The sequence below is a fragment of the Lissotriton vulgaris genome, chromosome 7 (assembly GCF_964263255.1).
Source record: "Lissotriton vulgaris chromosome 7, aLisVul1.2, whole genome shotgun sequence".
In the NCBI taxonomy this organism is placed as follows: domain Eukaryota; kingdom Metazoa; phylum Chordata; class Amphibia; order Caudata; family Salamandridae; genus Lissotriton; species Lissotriton vulgaris.
This window is the reverse complement of record NC_141695.1, coordinates 1626523994-1626549916: the sequence shown is the minus strand read 5'-3', so window position 1 is coordinate 1626549916 and position 25923 is coordinate 1626523994.

Sequence of the window (25923 nt, the reverse complement as noted above, 5' to 3'; positions counted from 1 at the left end):
GGTTCGAATTGACAACACAATGTGCATGCACTACATGAACAAACAAGGAGGCACAGGATCCATCCTACTGTCCCATCTTGCTCAGAAGATTTGGGATTGAGCGTTTCAACATCAGGTCGTTCTTTCAGCAGTGCACGTTCCGGGAGCTTCAAACAATCTTGCGGATTCACTGAGCAGGTCTTCCTCCACCAACCACGATTGGGAATTAAATTAACCCACACTGGATCACATTTTTCAAGTATGGGGTCGTCCGATTCTAGATCTGTTCGCAACACATCTGAACCGCAAATGCCTGTTCTATGCAAGTTGGCTTCCCCAACCAGAGTCATGCGTAAATGCCTTTTTGATGAATTGGTCGAAAATATATGCCTACGCTTGTCCGCCAATACCTCTAGTTCCCGGAGTTCTTCGAAAAATGAGGAAGGAACCCTGTCTCATTATTCTAGTAGCTCCCATATGGCCTCGACCAGTCTGGTTCACAGAACTCCTGCTTCTGTAACAGTGCGACCCGATCATTCTTCGCCCTCTTCCGAATCTTCTAACCATGGATCAGGGCCAAGTTTGTCATCCCGACCCAGCATCTCTACGCTTAGCGGCTTGGAACCTGAGCACTATGAATTTCTGAATTTGGACATTCCTTCAGATTGTAGAGAGGTCCTGAGAAACGCGAGAGCAGCTTCAGCTGTGAAGACATACAAACTCAAATGGAAAAGCTTCTGTCTATGGTGCAATGATGCCCAAGTACGTCCTATACATTCCATGCCGGAGCAACTTTTGCCTTTCTTTTTATTTTGGCAAAGTCGGGCCTCTCGTTTGCTACCTTGAGTCTTTCTAGCAGCAATCTCACGGTTCCGTCAAGATGGCTCTAACTCTCTTTACTCTTCCAGAGTCATTCAACAATTTTTAGAGGTCTTTTTCGGATGTTTCCTCCAATTCGTCGACCACCTCCTCCTTGGCATTTGAACATTGTATTGGCACAGCTAATGAAACACCCGTTTGAGCCAATTCATAAGGTCGATCTTAAATACATTACTTGGAAGACTTCTCTACTTCTGGCTCTCACTTCCTCTCGTCGAGTCAGTGACATATAGGCGTTTACTACTAAACCGCCTTTTTTCAGTTTACCAAGGACTTGGTCTTGCTCCGCACCAATCCAGCCTTTATCACCAAAGTGCCGTCAGACTTCCACCTCAATGAACCAGTTTTTTTAAGGTCATTTTTTCCTAATCCTCAAACACCAGCAGTAAGCGCACTTCATTCTTTAGACATTAAGAAGTGTCTAAAATTCTACCTTTAAAGGACGGCTACTATCCGTAAGTCTGACCAGCTTTTTGTGGCCTACGGGCGGATGCGAAAAGGACATCCAATCACCAAACAATCAATTGCACGCTGGATATCCACTGCGATTGCTTTTTGCCATCAGCATGCGGGAAAACTACTTACTGCAGCTATTCGAGCGCGTTCTGCTAGAAAGGTTTCCTCTTCTAGAGCACTGTTTGCTGGTGTGCCTCTTCATCACATCTGCAGAGCTGCAACATGGTCCAGCAGGCACACCTTTACGAGACATTACTGTCTGGATGCTGCGGACAATGCTGAGTCAGCCGTGGGACAGGCAATCCTAATAAATCTTTTTAAATAAGGTAAGCCTTTGTTGCTTCCCTCCTCCTGTATACAAGGTACTTGTTTTCTTTGATATATACTTCAGTCTTTTAGTACTGTGTATTATTATTAGTATTATGTTGAATGATAAGTACCTTGTATATTCTAACTCCACTGCTCAGTATTCTTATTGAAGCATGTGAATCTATGAAAGACACCCCAATACTGGAGAAGAACAAAAGTTACTTACCTGTAAACTGTGGTTCTCCAGTATTGGTGTATTTCATAGATTAACATGCGACCCACCCTCCTCCCCTCAGTGGCTCTCTCTTTATAACTTGGCTCCATATTACTCTTGTGCTATGAAAATCTGAGAGCCTGAGCCTCTGAGAACATTCGAAGAGGGTACTGACGCCTGATTGGCCGGAATTTGGACCAAAATATAATGACTATGATATATTATAGAAGTGATATGTTGTCTATCTAGGGAAAACTCTATAGTTTTTGCTTTCTTTATGTATATATGCTTGTGTTATAGCTACATTGCTATGTTATGTACCGTGGGACTCCCATTACGACAACGGGGGATATTCAAGCATGTGAATCTATGAAAGACACCAATACTGGAGAACCACAGTTTACAGGTAAGTAACTTTTATTCTCCAGTATTGGGGTGTCTTTCATAGATTCACATTCTTGAATATTCCCCGTCGCCGAAGTGGGAGCCCCATGGTAAATAAAATAGCAATAAAACCAATAATATATGTATATAAAAACATAATTCCATACATTCCAAAACCATAAGTATCAAGGTTAGCATGAACACATAGGAATACATTAGAAGAAAAAGATCACTTTTATAGCATATCCATGTCATTGTGTTAGTCCAAACTACAGCCAATCAGGCGTAAGCACCCCTCTAGAACCTTCTTAGAGGCTCAGGCACTCAAGATTTGTACTGCACGTCGTGTGAAGGGAGTCTCCCTGAGCTCTGCTCCGTTTTCAACTTCTTTCTGGATTTCTACAGTCAGTCAGTCAAAGTACACTTTATTCGATTTTTAAAATCATAAAAGGCGGATAACAATACAAACAGAATTAAAAATCAACAGTTCATTTATGTACAAAATCAGTGCTGAGACATAGTTAGCCTGTTATACATCATATATACATAGTTTAAATTCAATTAAAACAATTCCATGATTAAAATACAACGTTCAGTGGGACTCGTTTGTTCCTGATTCTAAATGCTTCCGCTAAGAAACTTGCAACACAGAAGATAATGTAAGTATTGCCCAACATCTGGAGGTAAATTAATGCAGGCCTGACTTGAATAAAGCCAGCCTCCCTCAAGACAGGTATCAAATATTTTTTCCTTGGGGTAGTATAAAACCCCCAGAACATCATAAAATGCATGGTATCTTGATTAAAAAATTTATCACACACACAGGGGGGGCATCTTCTGGTTTTGCCCAAGATTGGTAACAACCTAATGAGTAATGGATCATGTTAAACCTGAATTTTGTTAATAAAAACCTATGAAGAGGTTTAGTGACAATTTTTAGATACGGTTCCAGGGAGGGAGTGGTGGTTAACACTAGGTATGATCTTACTGATGGTTTCACTAGTTCCTTCTCCTCTCTGTCTAAGCGTACCCTCTCCAAAAAATGGTACTTGATCCATTTGGCATCTTCTCTCCTAATGTTGGATGGTGACAAAAAAAGTTCAGGTCTACCCAGGGATGCAAAGGTTTTTTTTTTAGATAGGTCAGCCAGGGTATTTTCATAGCATGATCCAAGGAAATGACATCCGACAGAATTACATGGTTCATGGTTAGTTCTAAATTGAGCCATGTTTTAGCCCAGAAAAGTAGGGGTGCCAATTTCAGCTTGTCCGTAATATAGGGCAGACCCACTTCCTCATGGATGGAAAAGGTAGGGGTGGATTTAGGGACAGATAAAAATTGCCTAATAAGCCCATTCTCTACCCTTTGAATTTTGTCACGAGTAGCTTAGCCCCACAAAACGGACCCATAAGTCGCGATGGGAATGCACTTACTATTCTAAACTTTCAAAAGTGCCTCCATCGGCCTGGCCCCCAACCTTTTTTGAAAAGCCCAACAAGGCAGATGTGGAATGGGCCAAGGATAAACTCTTCGCCTTTATCTGGGGAACCCACGACCCCCTCTCATCAAAAAGGACCCCCAGATAAGGAAAGACTGGGACCCTTGAAACCACCTCGCCCTTACAGGTGAAAATTTTGGATCTAGGCTTACTTCTGTCTGCCTACTATCATGGAGTGCAATTTTTTTTTTTGTGTTGACTCTTAAGTCAAGGTTCTCCATGAAGGAACCAAAGAGGTCCAATAAGGCCTGTAGGCTATTACCAGTGCGCGCTATTAAGACTGCATCGTCCGCGTATAGGAGGGCCGGAACCTGCACTCTTCCTACACGCGGGACGTCTGCCACCCCTGCCTCTAGATGTTTTCCCAGCCCATTAATGTAAATGGTAAAAAGGAGGGGGGCCAGAATGCACCCTTGGCGCACCCTCCGACCTAAATCTGTCCGTACACCTACCTTCCTTTTTGACCCGTACTTTGGCAAATAACTCCTGGTGCAAAGAGGCCATGAATGTAACCAGAGAAACGTCTAGCCCCATCTCTAGTAGAATGGACCACAGCTTGGACCTATTCACCAAATCGAAAGCCGAGGAGAGGTCCATGAAGGCCAAATAAAGTGACCCCTCCCCGGCTACCGTATATTTGGACATTAAGAGGTGCAAGTTGGAACATTGGTCCAGGGTGCCTCGTTTCTCTCTGAACCCATATTGTATGTTCGAGAGCCCCCCACAGACCTCCAGATTTACCCTTAGTTTGGACAGTAGGACTCTGCCTAAGATCTTGATGGCAGAGTCGAGGAGGGAAATGGGTCTGTAACACGCTGGGTCCTCACGTTGCCCCTTTTTAAAAATAGGCACTATAATGGAGGTCACCCAGGTAATGGGGCATACGTTGTCATTAGCTGCCCGAAAGACTTTAGTTAGCACCTGGGACCAAATTATCGGGAAATGTCTATATAGGTCCGCGGGTACGCCGTCAGGTCCCGGAGCCTTATATTTCAAGGTCTCTACAATAGCCTTCAATACCTCATCCTCGTTAAACTCAACCGGGGGGGAAGCCCGATCTGCCATTGTACCACAAGGGACTGGACTATTCTTGTCACCATAAACATCTTTGAAATGGAGAACCCACTTCTCATCAGGAATAACGCAGTCAGTGACTGCGTTATCTACCCCAGCAAAGAACGGCTGGTTTATAATGTCCCAGAATTTCTTGCTATCTCGCAAGACGGATCACTGACAGAATTTCGACCTCATAAATATCGACCTACAAGAATATCGAGTCAACAATATCGAGGGCAAAAATATCGACATCCTATCTACAACATGGTTAGTACAAAAATATCGAAAAAATAATATAGATGTAAAAAATATCGATGTTAAAAATATCGATTTTTTTTTTTCTTTTATTATATAAATGTTAAATTAAGTATATAACACTAATACATAAAATATACATATTTAAAAGTATCTAATAATGTTTAAAATTAATAAATAATACATATATCTTAATAATTAATTAAATATATACAGTAAATATATAATATATATGTACTGAACAATAAGTATTAATAATTATTTTACTAATTTATAAATTAATGAAATATATTCTAATTTACTAATACATTTACAAACATAAAACAATAACATAAATAAAATGTAAGTAATATAAAAAATAAAATAAAATTTTTATTTTTTTTACAATTAATTATATAAAACGTTGGATAGCGTAAGGGTAAAAATTACTATTCCTACTCCAGAGAGTGCAACAGTAGGGAAAGCGTTGGATAGCATAGGGGTAAAAATTACTATTCCCACTCCAGAGAGTGCAACAGTAGGGAAAGCGTTGGATAGCGTAGGGGTAAAAATTACTATTCCCACTCCAGAGAGTGCAACAGTAGGGAAAGCGTTGGATTGCGTAGGGGTACAAATTACTATTCCCACTCCAGAGAGTGCAACAGTAGGGAAAGCGTTGGATAGCATAGGGGTAACAATTACTATTCCCACTCCAGAGTGCAACAGTAGGGAAAGCATTGGATAGCGTAGGGGTAAAAATTACTATTCCCACTCCAGAGAGTGCAACAGTAGGGAAAGCGTTGGATAGCGTAGGGGTAAAAATTACTATTCCCACTCCAGAGAATGCAACAGTAGAGAAAACATTAGATAGCGTAGGGGTAAAAATTACTATTCCCACTCCAGAGAGTGCAACAGTAGGGAAAGCATTGGATAGCGTAGGGGTAAAAATTACTATTCCCACTCCAGAGAGTGCAACAGTAGGGAAAGCGTTGGATAGCGTAGGGGTAAAAATTACTATTCCCACTCCAGAGAGTGCAACAGTAGGGAAGGCGTTGGATAGCGTAGGGGTAAAAATTACTATTCCCACTCCAGAGAGTGCAACAGTAGGGAAAGCGTTGGATAGCGTAGGGGTAAAAATTACTATTCCTACTCCAGAGAGTGCAACACTAGGGAAAGCGTTGGATAGCGTAGGGGTAAAAAATACTATTCCAACTCCAGAGAGTGCAACAGTAGGGAAAGTGTTGGATAGTATAGGGGTTAAAATAACATACTTATAAATAAACTATTTTTGTAATTATAAAAAAATAAACTATTAAATAAATATAAACAATATACAATACCTATACTTAATTATAAAACACATGCTTAGCAAAATATATTTTACCTAAAATTATTTTAAAATAATACCATTTAATAATATTTAATTACCAATTAATTATTAATTAAGAATTATATTATTAACTATACAATTAGTTCTAATACATTATTAATTAAATTTACTTTACTTCCCACCATATTTCCCTATAAAACCACTACCCACAACATAACACATTTATCCATTTATGAATTAATGATAAATAATTAGCAAATAATTAAAATTAATTAACTATTAATTAAAATTAATTACCAATTAATTTACTTTATTTTATAATTCCTACTTATTATTAAATAATTAACCATAATTAAATTACTCCCCACCCTATTCCCCTATAAACCCACATCCCGCTACAGAAAATATATATCAATTAATCAATTAATTTTTTTCTCCAATTAATTAATATTAATTAGCAATTAATTATAATTAATTTATCTGACTAATTATTAATCAACTTACCATAATTAAATTACTTCCCACCCTATTCCCCTATAAACCCACAACCCGCTACAGAACATATATATATCAATTAATAAATTAATTAAAATTATTTTCCTATTATTTTCAAATAATTACCAGTTAATTATAATTTATTAATAAATCCTACTAATTGATAATCAATTTACCATAATTAAATTACTTCCCACCCTATTCCCCTATAAACCCACAACCCGCTCCGGTACTAAAACATACAATTTTCTTATAAATTAATTTATTATTATATAAAATTAATACACATATAATAGTAATTATTTTAAATACTTAAATTAAACATATAACACATACATAATAAACTATAAAATAATACAAATATCGATATTCGGGTCATCGAAATTAGTAACATCGATATATATGCTATCGATATTACTAACTTCGATATTACTTACATCGATATTAAGAATTTCGATATTACTTACCTTGGGTCGATATTCTGTCCTTCGATATTATGCTCCTTCGCTATTTCAGACTCGATATTATGGTAGGTCAATATTTCCTACTCGATATTTTGACTGTGTACCTCGCAAGACGTCTATAGTGAGAAGTTTATTCCATGCATCGCTTTTAATGGCACTTTTTCTCCCCTTTAAAATAATTTATGTTCCCTCCTCAGGTTGGCGATGAGGGCCTTGTCCCTCGGGATGGATTTTAATGCTCGCTTTAGGCGTGTATGGATTCGTGAACAGTTGGCGTCAAACCACTTAAAGGGCCTAGGCGTTCTCTTTGTAGGGTTAGCCGTCAAGTCCCTCGAAATTTGTGTACAGATAGATTCAAAGGCCTGTATGATTACTTGGTTGGGGGCCTTTTGGTCCAAGCAGGTCACTATGTGGTCCTCAATTTTAAGCAATCATGTTGCCAAAAAATCATCTGGGACCACCTTGCCCCACTTAAGCCGTCTACCCTGATCGGTAGGCACTACTGCCAGCCAAGCCTGGGAGCGGCCTACTCGTTTGCACTGGGAATCTCCCCAAAGCATCTCTAATAGTAAAGGGTTGTGATCGCTATAAGATGAGGCAATAACCTTATAATTCTTCACCTTAGAGATCAACCCAGGTGAAGTAAAAATGTAATCAATAACCGACCCACGGGCCGTGCCCTTATAGGTGGGTACTCTCTCCCCCCCTCCTGTGTTAAAGGGTTCGTATAAATTAAAACTAGCTAACAATACTTCAAGCACTTCTCCTGATTTTGTATGTTCAAAATGAGGGGTAATTGCGCCAGCAAAACCCTCATACTCTCCTGAGTAACAGGGTGAGTCACATAAATGAATGTTAAAATCACCCAACAAGATGAGCTCAAAAGTAGTGTGCTTATTTAGACTGAAATTACATAAAAATTTCTCCTGGGATGCAATATGATCCGTATCCCCTGCCCTCTCCCAGGAATTATAAAAATTGATTAATAAAAGAGTGCAAACCGGTGAAACAATCCATTCCACAATTAAAAGGTTGGGGGATCCTGAGTCTAATTGATTAAATGACCCAGCAAGTTGTAGGGAAAAAAGGAAAAGGAGACCCCCCTTAGCTCTCCCCGCAATACTAGGTGTTGCTGGTACGGAGAAGCTGGCAAAGCCATCCAATCAAGAATTTGCTGAGGTGTCCCAGGATTCTTGAATGGCTATCGCATCATAACTAGAGATGAAATTAACCCATAAAGGGTCTGCCCTTTTAGCTCTCATACCTGCCACATTCCAGCTAATGAGTTTGCATAGTGTTTAGTCCTCCTCCCGCAAAGGCCCAGATGCGGAGGACAGCAGTGGAGCTGGTTGTCAATCAATATCCTCCAAGTCAGCAAGTGGAGCGAATCTGTTAGACAGTCCTAAATCGGGGCCTGCCCTGCTGGGAATGGTTCTGCCCTGTGAGATCATGTTGGGTACTGCTCTCCATTCGTTACCAGATATGACCGGCTGGAATGGCCTATTGTATTGTTCTGTGACAGGATGTTTTCTAAATGGGGGTGGGTAAAAAAAGCCCAAAGGGACCGATCTCATGTTCCCACTTTCGTGTATCTCTGAGCCCTCCCAAAACAACCTGCCTGCCAGGTGAGCACTATCAAAATTAACTACAACGCAGTCACCCTTCACAGGTTTAGGGCGATGACCAATCCATCCCACCCTTCTAGCCATAATAATCCTGGTGGAAATGACGGTTCACCCACTACTAATATCAGCGCACCATTGTCTTGCCTTATGTATTAGTGCCGCTGTGGATTCAATCTCGCCGTGTGCTAGCAGGGGTACCCCTATGAAAGCAGCAACAAAAGGCGTGGCTGCCGGGGGGAGATCTAAATGTAATTGACACTCCTTGGGCCTTGAGCCCGCTGCTAGGGTATTGGCCTCCTGGGGAATGTCAAGAACCCCTGCGGATAGCTGGGTACTGGACAAGCTGCTTTGGGATTTACCATGGACCCCTTCTCTACTAATGTTTACGGCCTTACCCTTACATGACAATGAAGGTAACAAGGGTATAGCAGGTTTCGATGTAGGCACTTCTGCGCCTGACATGACCACCTTCTTAGGGACCTGGGCAGAATCAAGTTTTTTTACTAGGTCATCTATCAGGGCACATTTTTTTAACAAGGCACATATTCATAGTGTCTACGATGTCTTTAGCTATGCCTACTAACAAGGGTTCAATCTGGGCAACAAATGGAGCTTCCAAGTGCTCGCCAAAGATGTCCATATACAGTTGCTTAACAACGGTGTCACCCTCTGTCATTTTCCTTTTTTTGGTGGCTGGTTTAATTTGAGGTCCTGACCCATGAGGCTGGCTGGAGGGCAATGGTGTTGGAGAACAGACTTGGGCTTGACTGGAAACATTCGTCGATTTGAGCACTATCACTTCAGACTCTAATGGGATGCCAGTATTGGGAATTGATTGTAGTGTGTGAGGCTCTGCATTTGATGAGGTAGATACCAAACCCAGCTCATGTTGCACGTTGCTATTTCTTTTCAAAGGGCCCCTACAGCAGAGGTCAAGTATGAGATTATTGACTCAGAGTGTCTCGCAACTTTCGCCTTTTTGCCCCCATCCTCGGTGTTAGTAATGTATTTACGCTTACCCATGGTAATAGGAGATGACGGGGGGAGCCCCAGCCCTGCCTCCTCCTGCCCCGGACGGCCACAGACGGCCCGCCCTTTGCCCGGGCTTAGCCCGGCGCTGCCCTGCGAGGCGGGAGATACACAGTGGTCTTATGGCGTCAGCGGCGCTGCTGGAGCGTCACGGCGAGAGCCGGGGCAGCTGGGGGATGTAGTCCCTGGGCCCCTGTGCCTTGTAATGTGATGGCGATGGCCGTTTCCCTCACGGCGGGACGCTGTCAGCTGGGGCAAAGTGAAGCTGGTAATAGCCGTTTCCCTCACGGCGGACCACACACGCACTGTCCGGTGATTTCTACAGTTTTCTGGGATGTCTTCAAGTAATAAGTCTTTGTTTCGACCATGTGCTTCTTGTGGGAAATTGCTCTTCTTCTCAGAGGACCCTCACAAGAAGTGTATTTACTGCCTCTATCCAGAGCATGAGGTAGGAAAATGTAAAATTTGCAGGACTTTCTCAACCAAGACCCTTAAGGACAGGGAAGGGTGTCTCCTCCTGTGGTTGCAGAGGTTGAAGGATAAGGATTCACTTCTTTCTGATGCAGAAAGCCTTGCGTCAGGTGTGTCTAGAGCCACTTCTAAACATAGCAGTGTGCAGGATTTGCCATCTCCTTTCCTAAAGAAGCGGAAACTTCAACTCCAGAAGACTCCTGCTGTGTCTTCACTTCCTCCTGCTACGCCTATGCCCCCGAGATCTGACTCTCAGGCATCCACGGCTCCTTCTACGCATGTTTTCACTAAAAAACATGCTAAATCATCGACCGGAGCGTCGACAGTCGTTCCGATGACAAAATCTGCCGTCTCCAGCTCTCTGATGACTACTTGTCCCAGCGGGTAGTCGTCGTCGACGGCGGCTGCGTCAACGTCGTCAGTGTTGACGATGGTGTGTGTGAGCTTCAAATCTGTCTCGTCGACGATTCCAATCTCCATGTCGACGTCTCAAAAGGGAGTCTCGTCGACATCGAAATCTTTGTTGACGCTTGCTGTGAAGATAGCCTCTTTGTCGGCGGATGCTCCTTTGACGACGGCTCCGTCGATGGCTGTTTCGGCGGCTCCGTCGACGGCGGCTTCGTCGACAGCTGTGGTCTGGCCGTCGACTGCTTTGTGGTCTGGCCGTCGACGGTGGTTGTTCAGTCTACGGTGTTACTGTCGTCGACGTCTACCTTCGCATCATTGCCTCTGGTGCCAATTTCTTCATCCGGTTCTGGGGCTCCTGCTGTTGACCCTCTGCACCAACATCGACATCTACCTTTGGATCAGCTTCCAATTCCACGTCACTCTCAGCCTCCATCACCTCTTTTTGCCACGGGTTCGGAGCAGGACTCTGGTTCTGATGAGGAGGAAGATGATGGATTCCGGGCAGCTCGAAGCCCTTAGGAGCTAGTCATTAAATGTCAGGACTATGAGGATGATCAGGAAGATCCTTACTTCCATGAGGAGGAACCTTCTGCTCAGGTTCCCACAGCACAAATACCGCTCTCCCTCATTTCAAATCTCCAATACATGTTAGAGGATTATAACAGGCGATTTCCACCGTCTCACCAGGGGTCTCCTCAACCTAGAGTGCCTGCAACTACAGCAGCTCCTCCCTCTACTACACTGCCAGAGCCAGCTGTTCCTTCTGCACCATCTACAACCTCTATTCAGGTCCATGCAACGGTTTATGAGGATGATGACGTTCGCCCAGATTGGGAAGACGGCAAAATTGATGATGATGATGGGAACATGGCGGATTGGGACGATTATCAGATCCAGACACAGTCTCTGCCGCCTTCGGGTCCAGGGTATTCCCCTCCAGTGGATATATCTGGTTTTCACCAACTTATGGAACGAGCAGCGCTGCGCTTTAAGCTTCCTATGGTTCTAAAGGATGAAGACTGTTTTCTTTGATTTCAAGAGTCAACCTTTTAAACAGTTCCGGACAGTGCCCATAATTGACTTCCTTTGGAACGAGGGTGTTAAACTGATGCAGATGCCAAATTCTATTCCGGCGCTTCTTCCTCGTTTGGAGAAGAAATATAGGGCGCCCCAGGGTTCTCCAGCTTGCCTGGTAGCGCAGCCTAAACCCGATTCCGTGATCACCCAGGCCTCGCAGCGCCGTTCCAGGAATCCGTCTTCTCCTAATACCGCTCCTCCTGACCGTGAGGGACGTCGTCTTCATGCCATTGGACGAAATTTTCCTCGATGGCTTCTACCACCGTGAGGGCTGCAAATTCTCTGGCCATTCTGGGGCGCTACGACCGCCAGATGTGGTCGAATATGTATTCTTTTATCAACCTCATTCCTGAGCCCTCCAGAGCAGAGGCTCTCAAGATTCTTCAGGAGGGAGATAGAGCGTCATCTGAGATTATCGACTGCTGTGGACATTGTGTGCACTTGTTTTCGTCAACTTGTGGGGGCAGCCGTTTTACGTCGTCAGGGCTGGCTTCGTTCCACCTCTTTTCGTCAGGAGGTTCAGGCCAAAATCCTTGACATGCCCTATGACGGGGAATCGCTCTTTGGCCAGCATATGGACTACGCACTTCAAACCATCAAAAAGGACACAGACGGCTCGTGCCCTAGGCACTTTGCAGTTTCGCAAGCAGCCTTTTCGTGGTGCGCGCGGACGCGGCACCTCCTTATTTTCGCGGCGGTTCCAACCAGTACCGCTCCTACGGCCAAGGAAATCCGAGATATTCCTCCCAGTCACAGCAGTCCTATCGGCAACAGTCTACCAAGTCTTACAGAGGAAAGTCTCCTACAGAGGCTCCGCTTCTAAGAAGCAATGACTTGCCTTCCCCGCTCAAAGTTGGAGGTCCAATCTCCCTTTTCTTTTCCAATTGGTCTTCAATCACCTCGGACCGTTGGGTGCTGGACATTGTATCAAAAGGCCATGCTTTGGAGTTTGTCAAGTTCCCTCCAAACACTCCTCCAACTGGTCCACCTCCAGCTCACCTTAAAGAGCTCTTTCAACAAATTCGACTCATGATTCAGAAAGGTGCCATCGAAGTGGTTCCCAAGTCTCAGGAGGGGATGGTATTCTATTTCTGTTTTTTCCTCGTCCTCAAGAAGTCCAGCGAATGGCGTCCGATTCTCGATTTAAAAGCCCTGAACAAGTACCTGAAGTGCCAATCCTTCCGCATGCTCACGCTCCCGGAAAATCTCCGCCTTCTCTCGAAGAACGACTTCATGACCACCATCGATCTCCAAGACTTTATTTCCACGTTCCAATACTTTCAAAACACCGGAAGTACTTGCGCTTCCGTGTAGGGCGCAGAGACTTTCAATTCCAGGTTCTGCCTTTTGGCCTTCGCTCCACCCCTCGCGTCTTCACAAAAGTCCTGGCCCTGGTGGTGGCATATCTACGTTTGCAGGGTGTTCAAATCTTTCCCTACCTGGACGACTGTCTCATCAAGTCGCAATCTCGCCATCAGGCGTCTCAGGACACTCGATTCTGTCAGACTCTATTCCACTCCCTCGGTCTCTCCATCAACACCGAGAAGTCTCGGGTCGATCCAGGTCCCTGCAGGACCTTCCTAGGCGCCACTCTGAATACTTCGCTGGCAAAGGCATTCGTGCCTCACGAGCATCAGCTGCGGATTCTACGCCTAGTGGCTCTCATCCGTTCAAAAGGGTCCGTTTCAGTTTGTGTATTGAAGTCCTTTCTTGGGATGGCGTCCTCCTGCATCTCCCTGATCCCAAATTGCAGGCTCAAGAGTGGCCAAATTCAGGAGGAACTGGACAAACAGTGGCGTCAGGTCACCGGCTCTTTCAACGATCTGGTCCTGGTGACCGCTCGGATGAGGTCCGCTCTCCAATGGTGGGCTCAACCGTCAAACATCGCTGCCGGTACTTCTTTCCTAACCATCGCTCCAGAGCTCGTCCTTACCACGGATGCCTCCCTGGAAGGCTGGGGCGCACATCTTCAGGGGCTCTCCATAAAGGGCAAGTGGACCCTGTCTCAACGTTCCTGGCACATCAACAGACTGGAGCGAATGGCATTTTCCTGGCGCTCAAGTCTTTCCATCTTTTACTCCAGGGAGAATCAGTGCTCATTCAAACTGACAATACCACCAGTATGCACTATGTAAACAAACAGGGCGGCACCAAGTCACCACTCCTTTCTCAGCTGGCACAGAGCATCTGGGACTGGGCCCTCCATCGCCAAATTACCCTGACAGCGGTTCACCTACCAGGCATCTCCAACATCCTAGCGGATTCCCTCAGCAGGTCTGCGTCCTCAACCCACAAGTGGGAGTTGCCTCAGCCGACTCTGGACTTCATCTTTCGGCTGTAGGGTCCCCTGGACATGGATCTTTTTGCAAGCCCTGTGAACCGGAAATGCAAGTCTTATGCAAGCTGGCTTACCCATCAAGGGTCATGCGGGAATGCCCTTTTGATGGACTGGTGCAATCTCTTTACCTATGCTTTTCTGCCGATTCCGCGGGGTCCTCGAGTGTTGTGGAAAATGCGGAGGCATCCGTGCCACATTCTCCTGATCGCTCCCAGATGGCCTCGACAAGCGACCTGCTGCTTCTCTCCCAGTGCAAACCCATCCTCCTTCATCCTCGAGCGGATCTCCTCACAATGGACAAGGTTCAGATCTGTCACCCGGATCCCTCCTCTCTCAAATTATCGGCCTGGAACCTGAGCACCTTGACTTTGCCCTCTTGAATATTTCGCCAGCGTGTAGAGACGTTCTTGCCAATGCGAGAGCTCCAATCACAGTAAAGACTTGCAAGCTAAAGTGGAAAAGGTTCTGTCACTGGTGTGCATCACTATGTTGTACACGTGCAGTGTGGGCTTGGCACGAATCAGTGAGCACGCCATTCACAAAAATAATGGTTGAAAAAGTTACAACAAATATGGTTTAAAAAAAAAAACGGTGTGCAACCCGTTTCCCTATGTGACTGGTGTGCATCTGCCAACATCCATCCTGTGCGCTCCTCTCCTGCTCAGCTTCTGCCTTTCTTTCTGCAGTTGGCTCAATCAGGACTTTACCACTCTACTTTGAAGGTTATCCTAGCGGCAATATCTCGTTTTCGGCAGGATGGGTCTTCCTCTCTCTACTCTTCCAGAGTCATTCGGCGGTTTTTCAAGGGGCTGTTCAGGATGTTCCTGCCCATTCGGCGTCCTCCTCTTACCTGGCATCTCAGTGTTGTTTTGGCGCAATTGAAGAAGGTGCCTTTTGAGCCCATCCACAAAGCGAATTTGAAATTTTTGACCTGGAAGGTGGCCCTTCTTGTTGCTTTGACCTCCTCACGTCGCTTGAGTGATATCCACGCCTTTACCATTCAGCCTTTTTTCCTTCAATTCAAATCGGACTGTGTTGTACTTCGCACCAACCCGGCATTCATGCCTAAGGTGCCAACTGATTTTCACCTCCATGAGCCAGTGTTCTTAAAGACTTTCTTCGCTAATTCATAATCTCTGGCGGAGCAACGTTTGCATTCATTGGACGTTAAAAGATGCCTTAAATTCTACATCGACAGGACAGCGCCCTTTCGTAGATCTGATCAACTGTTCGTTGCATGTGCAAGGGGCGTTCTGTTACCAAGCCAACTATTGCACGTTGGATTTCCTCAACAATTTCATTCTGTCATCAGAAGGCCGGCAAGCCTCTTCAATCTACAGTGAGAGCTCATTGCACCAGGGCGATGTCATCCTCTACTGCCCTGTTTGCTGGTGTGCCGATTCACCAAATATGTCGAGCAGCCACGTGGTCCAGAAGACACACTTTCACAAAGCACTACTGCCTTGAGATGATCAACGAAGTTGATACAGCAGTGGGCCAAGTGGTGCTTCGCAATCTTTATAAATAAGGTGAGCCTCTTTCCTTCCCTCTGCCTGTATGGTTTCTACTACTATCTGTCTGGCAGCTTTATGTCATTTCATTGCATTTTCATGCTCATGCACTGCTATTTTGTCTTGCGGCCAGCTATTACTGCTCACTATTCTATTCAAGCATGTGAATCCTCTCTCAGACGTGCACCCTGTGTGCAACAGATGTCTGTCTCCAGACCACGACGAGGAGAGTTGCTTGGCCTGTTCGAAATTCAGGTCGGAAGAGGTGCTCTCTCTTCGACGTGAGGCGAGACTACCGGCGCGGAGGGCGTCGGATGTGGAGGATATCTTCGGGGCTGGGGACTACGAGGGCGTCCAAGAGGAGGAACCGGAGCACTTCTCCGACCCGGTCTCCTGTCAAGATTCTTCCTACGGAGTAGAGGTAGACGAAGAACACATCGAAGACGATGAAGCCGTCGAGGTAAGAGACGACGGTATGGCTATTGGAGCCGCAGAGGCCGGCTCCAGCGATGACCAAGACCCACCCGAACATTAGAGGGTCGAAAGTGACACTGTCTTGTCAACGGCTCAGGTCGAAGCATCGCCGGAAGGCCTTAGCCAAGATATTTCTACTCATTCTACAGCCCCGCAACCTTGCCCGGCTAAGAATACTTCAGAGCCTTCGGTGGGTACGCCTTCGAAACCGAAACTGACTAAAGACAAATCGAAACTGAAACTGGTCGAACCAGTATTCGTTTCGCGAAGCCTCGTTCCATCGGATCCTAAGAAGGCTCAGAGTGTCATTGCCCCTTCGGGGTTACGGAAGGGTACCACCCTGAAGATCGGTACATCCAAGAAGGTGCCAAAGGCCCGAAGAGACGGTGCGACGTCGTCTAAGGCTGCCCTCGGGGCGTGGACACCGAAGACGGACTTGAGTCGCAGCCGCCCCTCAGTCCGAATGCATACCAGTTGATGCTGGTGAAGGCTCTCGAAGACCAGCACAAAATGGCCGCGTTGGAACGTGACTCATCAACCAGCGGCCATTTTGGGGATCCCAGCGCAACACCTGGCTCGAAGTCGGCGATGGCCATGAAAAAAGTCAAACGGCCATCGGGCCCCCACCTATAGTGTTTGGACTGCCTCCTACTGCAAGACCTAAAACTTCTAAGCCGGCACAGGGCACCGGCCCTGGTAAAATGATGTCAAAACTTAAGGGAACGATCGCCACTCTTGAAGGTGTCGGTTCCACTCCACCTTCTTCTGAAAGCTCAAAGAAGTTGTACATTGACTCTGCAACCGGAAGACTCACCCTTTTCAAACGGAAGCTCTTGCCGGAGAAGCCGCTGGAATCCTATCAAATTCCACTCAAAAGGAAAAGAGACTCTGCTTCCTCGCCTGTCCTTTTCGAGTCCGTAAGGCCTAATGGACAAGCCTTTACTCATTCCCCCACACGCACTGAGGATGGTGGGGGGGATGACCAGAATGACAAGCAATTCAACTATCCAGATGAATCTAATCAGGATGACTCGCAGGATGTGCTCGAAGATCAAGGCGCGGCGGACACCCAGTCTTACCAAGTGAAGACGGCCCCCGCAGAGGATTCTGCGGCGTTCAACGCTCTAATTGAAAGGGCAGCGCTGAACCACGATGTGGTCATGCATGCGGACCCGGTTGAGGAGGACTTCCTGTTTGATACCTTTTCTACGTCGGACATGTCAGTGAAGACGCTGCCGATGCTGAAGGGTGTCCTTAAGCACGCCAATGACATTTTCAAGGACACAACCAGAGCAAGGGTGGTGAACCCACGTTTTGAAAAGAAATACAGGCCTGCTCCTGTGGACCCTACGTATATAAGGGGTCAATTGCCATTGGACTCTTTGGTGGTCTCCAATGCCCGGAAGAGAGCGAACTCACAAACAAGTGGTGATGCTCCTCCCCCAGACAAAGAATCTAAAGTGTTAGAAGCCTCTGGGAAGCGGGTTGCTGTGCAGGCAGCGAATATTTGGAGAATAGCCAATACACAAGCTCTACTGGCTAGATACGATAGGGCTCACTATGACACCCTAGAGCAATTGTTGCAACACTTGCCTGATGCATATAGAGAGGGGGCGGAAATGTTGATTCAGGAAGGGAAACTGATATCAAACGCTTCTATCCAGTGTGCCCTAGATTCAGCAAACACTGCAGCCAGGGCCATTAACACCAGTGTAATGCTAAGGAGGCAGGCATGGTTACGAATTTCAGGGTTTAAGCCAGAAATACAAACAAGTTTGCTCAATCCCCCCGTTAACCCAGATTTCTTGTTTGGGCCTGACGTTGACACGATTCTTGAGAAGATCAAGAAGGACACCGAGACGGCTAAGACTATGGGGGCCTTGCAGTCTCAACAGTTCAGAGGGGGTTCTTTTCGTCGCTCAGGAGGTAGAGGGCCGTCAAGGGGGCAAACATCTCAGCAAACACAATACAATAAAGGTGGTGCACAGGCCACCTTTAACAAGAACAATAGAGGTGGATACTGTGGTAACAGGGCCAAATGCAGAGGACGTGGAAATAATAACAGTGGTTCTTTCGGGTATATAAACAATTGCTTTAAACCATATGCATGCCTTCAACAGTAATCAAAACATAGCTTCAATTAATATGCTACATTAATTATCTTTAGAGTGCAAAACCAAACACAAGAAAAAGGGTCAGAGTGATTTTTAATTAAACAGTTATTTTTTCTTTTCTTTTTAGTTTCCAACTGACACCTTCCGTAAGAGCATAAAAGGGAATTTTTACTTTTTTCACTGTCTTATTTTTGACCTAAAACATTTCTGAACAGTTTAGTTTGAAAGTATTACACTGTTTTCGCTAGCACAAAGGAAAAAGAAATATAACGATGTATGTTTTTCACATATAATGTACATGGATCACGTAGACTGATTGTTTATATTAATTGTGGCGAAACGAAAGGCTATGTATGTGTTTTGATTTTTTCATCGAGATGTGTTCAGTATCTTTTTCACTAAATTCCTCTGTGTCTCGACTCCAAGATTGAAATACTTGGTCTTCTAATCATCATCGATATTCACTTTCCTTAAAAATGTCGTAAATTCCTCAATCTGTCTCCCGAGTACCTAACAATGAGTAATGCATTAGTCACGCGACCCCCAGCTCATCCCAATACCTCGATCTAACATTCCCTAAAGTCTTTTAAATAAAGATTGCTTAGCAACGAGAGGCGTCCTGAAACTGACTCGGGCAGAGGTGTTTCCAAAACAGGCGGGCTGACGTCATTCTGACGCGTGCCTCGTCTCGCGTTGCGTTGCTTGGCAACGCTGACGTCCTCGAGGCGAACGCGGAAGTTGATAACTATCGCGTTCTGGGACCCGCGTTGAACTAATCGGCACTGCTCAGCCGAGCGGACCACTTTAGAATCCCAGCTTGACGAAGGAAACGGCACCTTAATGGTAAGCACAACAATCTACGGACCTACACAGATTATAATTCTGCTTGTGTGGTCAAGTGATTTGACGGACTTTTCCGTTTTTAATATTGCAGAAATCCCACTTTAAGTGCGAGATGGCATAACGATGGCAGACAGCAACCTTGCCTTATTTGAATATAGAAACACGCACATGCGACTGGTGAGTGCTGCTAAGAGAACATAGTGGGGTGATTAACCATTTTAATACTTTCCCAATGACTCGTTAATAACACTCTACTAATGCCTTGTAAATAATATTAATTTGCAGATTGTTGAAAGTAATGCACAACGATCGTGGTAATTAGAGAGAAAAGCCATCCTACAAATAGAAATATCCCTGATTAATACCACAGGATATCCATAATAGGTGAGTGTAATGCGCTCGTGAGGCTTGATCCAATTCCTCATATGATTAATGTGGAGTAATTAGTCCAATAATATTAATTGTTTGATTATTTAGATTCAAGATTGCTGAGGACACCCGCACAAAGTAGAATATAAGGATGTCTGCTCGGCGAAGACCTGGTAACAAATTGTAACAACGTCTTCCAATAATAATTCCTTGTGCAAAACCCAAACCTGATGGTTTTATTCCTTTTAAACCAGCAGGCGCAATAATCCTTTCCCAGTCTCCGTCCTGAAGAAGACCCGCTAGCGACCCATAAATAAGGTGTCCACAGGGTCGAAACGTCGACAGAACCACCAAAGGACCAACTTACCGTGTCCAACACACCATAGCTAATTGAAATAGCGTGTTGGTCTCGAGTATTAACAAGATAGGAATTGGCCTTTTATAACCTTTCCCCTCTTCTTCATAATCACTCATTCACTTGTATATAGACCATCACTCATATGTCACAATGTCACAATATTTCACGCTAAGTCACTTCTTACACTGATTTGAATTGTTGCGCCGTACTTTGTATTTTGTGAAAAAAGTAAAAATTCCTTTTTATGCTCTTACGGAAGGTGTCAGTTGGAAACTAAAAAGAAAAGAAAAAATAACTGTTTAATTAAAAATCACTCTGACCCTTTTTCTTGTGTTTGGTTTTGCACTCTAAAGATAATTAATGTAGCATATTAATTGAAGCTATGTTTTGATTACTGTTGAAGGCATGCATATGGTTTAAAGCAATTGTTTATATACCCGAAAGAACCACTGTTGAAACTACTACTGTATTGCCCAGGTTCTCAGGGATACTGGGTTACCCCGTAAGAATTATTCTTGTCAGAGTGCAGGTTTCTTACCTGCGAGGGTTCTTTTACTCTCATTGAATGTTGTATTGTAGTGTACGTTATTAATGTAAAAATTCTTTCTAATCAATATCCTATATACTCTAATATGTCTGATAAGGAAATTCTTTCATATACTGAAGATTATATAGCAAAATTGATTCGGGATCAAGGTACTTCTAGTTTCCTGTTAGGGAGCGAGAGGTTATCGGTAGATGCTGGATTGAATGAGAAACTTGCCAAACTTGAGCGATTGGAGAAAAAGTTGATTAGGTCACGACTGCATGGTCATGTTTTGACCAAATACCTGGAAGCCAATATAATTCCACTGGGCCTACAGGTTCGGAATGAGCCAGGTATATTTATAGACGTTCCCAAGTTTCGGGAAGGTTTTAGCCACGTGGCCAATAACTGCTCCAGGCACTGGATGGTGCTTGGAGTTGAGACGGCCATTGAGTACGTGAGGAAGCTAATACAGGAAATAGCTGACCTAAAAACCGAGATCTTGGGTGACTCAGCCCTCACCAACGCGAAGGAGGCGTTGGAGCGTGCTGAGAAAACATTGGCCGAATTCAACACAATCACACTAGGTAGAAAGCTTGACAAATTAGCAAAGGACGTCAAAAACTACGATAAAAAGGTTACATACCCATACTTAGCCGATAACTATTATCAGCAGGACACCCAAGGTTTCTTTACAAACAGGGGAAGACAGGGACCACGTAGGTTCTACACATTCTCTAATTCATCCGCAGGGAGTGGCTCTGATTCAGACATCAACCAACCCTCTACTAGTAATTCAGATTATCAGGCACAGAATCCTTTTTTAGGGGAAGGTCCCTCCAGAGGAAACAGAGGCGGGGGGAGACAACAGAATTGGGATCGCCCAAGGAGATGGGGGCGGGGGAGGTCAGCGCAGGGCACATCCCGGGTCAGGTTCTATCAACCGGATTCACATGGGGAGATATCGACAAGGAGGCAGACCTATCGCTGGTGAGGCCCCACGATAATGAGATTCCAAGTACATCGGGGGTTTCAAACTATCTAAATTCATTTGTTTCAGAGAGACTGGCCGACAATGGAGGTCAACATATATCCAAAGTTAGCGCAGCACCATCGCACCAAATCCCCACACACATGTCTCTATTATCAATTGAAGCTACACTGGGCCTGAATTCCGGAGTACAAGTTGAAACCACTCTGGACCCTAACTGCCCGCTGTTGACAATAGCACTCCAAAATCAGGATACCAATGCCCCCACACAAAATCTTGATCCAGTGATTAATCTATCTGACTATACCCTAACGGACGCAGAAAGAAATGTTCTATCCAGAGGACTTTCATTTGTGCCAACAACTATCCCAGACTCATTCCAAGTGAGGTTAGAACTGCAGAGATTTTTCAGAAAAATCAGACTGAAATACTTCTTTACAAAAAATGACTCATCACCTACAAGAACAGCAACGATGTTTAGACCGATCTCCACGTTTACACCAGCCTCATTCACAATGAGTGAAAGAATATTGGCCTTTGAAAAAGTGGTTTTAGAAGAAGTCATGCAATCACTAGAAGAACAAAGATATATACAATACAACACAAGTAAAGAAGAAAAGGATGCACTCTATGAACTGTCACGTAATGAAGCCATAGTAATAAAAGCAGCGGATAAAGGGGGTGCAATTGTGGTACAAAATACACAAGACTACATTGATGAGATTAATGGGCAACTCCAAGTGCAGGACAGTTATAGTAAGATCAGAGGAGATCCGACCCTTGAAATAAAGACACTGATCGAGACAGTAACTAGACATGGAATCGATATGGGCTTTCTAAGCCAAAATGAGTACGATTTCCTCAACCAACGGGAACCAAGAATTCCAACAATATATGCACTCCCCAAGGTGCATAAGGGACTTGAGAAGCCTCCCGGTAGACCCATAGTATCGGGTTGTGGCTCGATTCTGGAGCCTCAACAGATTCATAGACCACTTTCTGCAACCGTGGGTCACACATACCAAATCCTATGTACGTGACAGCATGCACATTATACAGCTCCTGGAGGGTCAACCATTTGATAACAAGAAACAGATGATGGTGACACTGGATGTGTCATCTCTGTACACCTCTATTCCCCAGACCACTGCGATAGAAGTCATTACGAAAACACTTGACAGAAGAGAGAGACCTCACTGGATACCGACTGAATTTTTGGTAGACCTCCTTGAGATAGCGATGAAGAAAAATTTCTTTCTTTTTAGGAATCAATTCTACTATCAATGTAAAGGAGTAGCCATGGGGGCTACATATGCTCCTAGTCTGGCTAACATCTTTATGGACCATTATGAGGAGGAGCATCTGTATGACCTTGCCAATCCCTACCTGCACAACATTGATGTATGGAAACGGTACATTGATGATGTGCTTATGATTTGGTCAGGAACCGAAATGGAACTGAAAGACTTCTATTCCTGGATAAATACCTGGAATAATGATATCCAATTCACGATGACTAGTAACTCAGAATCCATTGATTTCTTGGATCTTACTTTTAAGGTTGAAAATGGTCAACTGTATACTGATTTGTTCCGCAAACCAATGGGAAGAAACACACTCCTGATGTACGGATCACATCATCCCAGGAACCTAAGGGACAATTTACCCTACGGACAGTACCTGAGGGTAAGAAGGAACTGTTATAGACGACAGGACTTCTTCCAGGCTGCGGAAGACCTGACATTGCGACTGAGGAAACGTGGATATCCATCGAGTTTGCTTAAAAAAGCAAGAAAACGCGCATGGTACCAACCACGTGAACAATTGCTGGAACCAAAGGAGAAGACGGATGGCACGAAGAACTTAGTATGTGTAACCACATATAACACTAAGAGTGCGGATATCAAAAAAACTATAAAGAAGTACTGGAACCTTGTGGCGAGTGACCTACAGATGGAGGAGCAACCACTATTTGCATTCAAACGAGGACGGAACATCAAGGATGTAGTGGTCAGCGCTTTTCTCAATCCGCCTAAGCAACAAGACCTAAGAAGTATGTTGAATCTGCCTCCGTTGGTTGGCAACCACAAATGTGGCAGTTGCAAGGTGTGTGATCTCTGCCAGGAAGGATCAAGTTTCACACATAACTCCAGAACATATAAATTGGCACAGTTTACGAACTGCAACAGTACCCATGTGATATATACCATCAGTTGTCCATGTGGGTTGCTTTACGTAGGACAAACTACACAAAGAGTCAAAATAAGAATTTTGCAACATATGAGCCGAATTAGATGCAACACTATTGGGGCCCCACTAGTTGAGCATTATAACACCTATAAACATAAGCCTGATGAGATTGAGTGGAGAGTTGTGGAAAAGGTAACTGTAGGCCCAAGGGGTGGATCCTTGGCGAGGGCAATGAACTATAAGGAGTGTAGATGGATACATTCTTTGAACAGTGTCTCACAGGGGCTTAATGAGAGAGAAGAAACAGCGAGACAAATGGGACAGCTGTGAATGTTTGGCTATGTGTATATCTGCTGTCTTATTTTTGACCTAAAACATTTCTGAACAGTTTAGTTTGAAAGTATTACACTGTTTTCGCTAGCACAAAGGAAAAAGAAATATAACGATGTATGTTTTTCACATATAATGTACATGGATCACGTAGACTGATTGTTTATATTAATTGTGGCGAAACGAAAGGCTATGTATGTGTTTTGATTTTTTCATCGAGATGTGTTCAGTATCTTTTTCACTAAATTCCTCTGTGTCTCGACTCCAAGATTGAAATACTTGGTCTTCTAATCATCATCGATATTCACTTTCCTTAAAAATGTCGTAAATTCCTCAATCTGTCTCCCGAGTACCTAACAATGAGTAATGCATTAGTCACGCGACCCCCAGCTCATCCCAATACCTCGATCTAACATTCCCTAAAGTCTTTTAAATAAAGATTGCTTAGCAACGAGAGGCGTCCTGAAACTGACTCGGGCAGAGGTGTTTCCAAAACAGGCGGGCTGACGTCATTCTGACGCGTGCCTCGTCTCGCGTTGCGTTGCTTGGCAACGCTGACGTCCTCGAGGCGAACGCGGAAGTTGATAACTATCGCGTTCTGGGACCCGCGTTGAACTAATCGGCACTGCTCAGCCGAGCGGACCACTTTAGAATCCCAGCTTGACGAAGGAAACGGCACCTTAATGGTAAGCACAACAATCTACGGACCTACACAGATTATAATTCTGCTTGTGTGGTCAAGTGATTTGACAGACTTTTCCGTTTTTAATATTGCAGAAATCCCACTTTAAGTGCGAGATGGCATAACGATGGCAGACAGCAACCTTGCCTTATTTGAATATAGAAACACGCACATGCGACTGGTGAGTGCTGCTAAGAGAACATAGTGGGGTGATTAACCATTTTAATACTTTCCCAATGACTCGTTAATAACACTCTACTAATGCCTTGTAAATAATATTAATTTGCAGATTGTTGAAAGTAATGCACAACGATCGTGGTAATTAGAGAGAAAAGCCATCCTACAAATAGAAATATCCCTGATTAATACCACAGGATATCCATAATAGGTGAGTGTAATGCGCTCGTGAGGCTTGATCCAATTCCCCATATGATTAATGTGGAGTAATTAGTCCAATAATATTAATTGTTTGATTATTTAGATTCAAGATTGCTGAGGACACCCGCACAAAGTAGAATATAAGGATGTCTGCTCGGCGAAGACCTGGTAACAAATTGTAACAACGTCTTCCAATAATAATTCCTTGTGCAAAACCCAAACCTGATGGTTTTATTCCTTTTAAACCAACAGGCGCAATAATCCTTTCCCAGTCCCCGTCCTGAAGAAGACCCGCTAGCGACCCATAAATAAGGTGTCCACAGGGTCGAAACGTCGACAGAACCACCAAAGGACCAACTTACCGTGTCCAACACACCATAGCTAATTGAAATAGCGTGTTGGTCTCGAGTATTAACAAGATAGGAATTGGCCTTTTATAACCTTTCCCCTCTTCTTCATAATCACTCATTCACTTGTATATAGACCATCACTCATATGTCACAATGTCACAATATTTCACGCTAAGTCACTTCTTACACTGATTTGAATTGTTGCGCCGTACTTTGTATTTTGTGAAAAAAGTAAAAATTCCTTTTTATGCTCTTACGGAAGGTGTCAGTTGGAAACTAAAAAGAAAAGAAAAAATAACTGTTTAATTAAAAATCACTCTGACCCTTTTTCTTGTGTTTGGTTTTGCACTCTAAAGATAATTAATGTAGCATATTAATTGAAGCTATGTTTTGATTACTGTTGAAGGCATGCATATGGTTTAAAGCAATTGTTTATATACCCGAAAGAACCACTGTTGAAACTACTACTGTATTGCCCAGGTTCTCAGGGATACTGGGTTACCGAATTATTCTTGTGGAAATAATAACACCAGGTCCTCAGCAAATACCAAACAGCGGCGT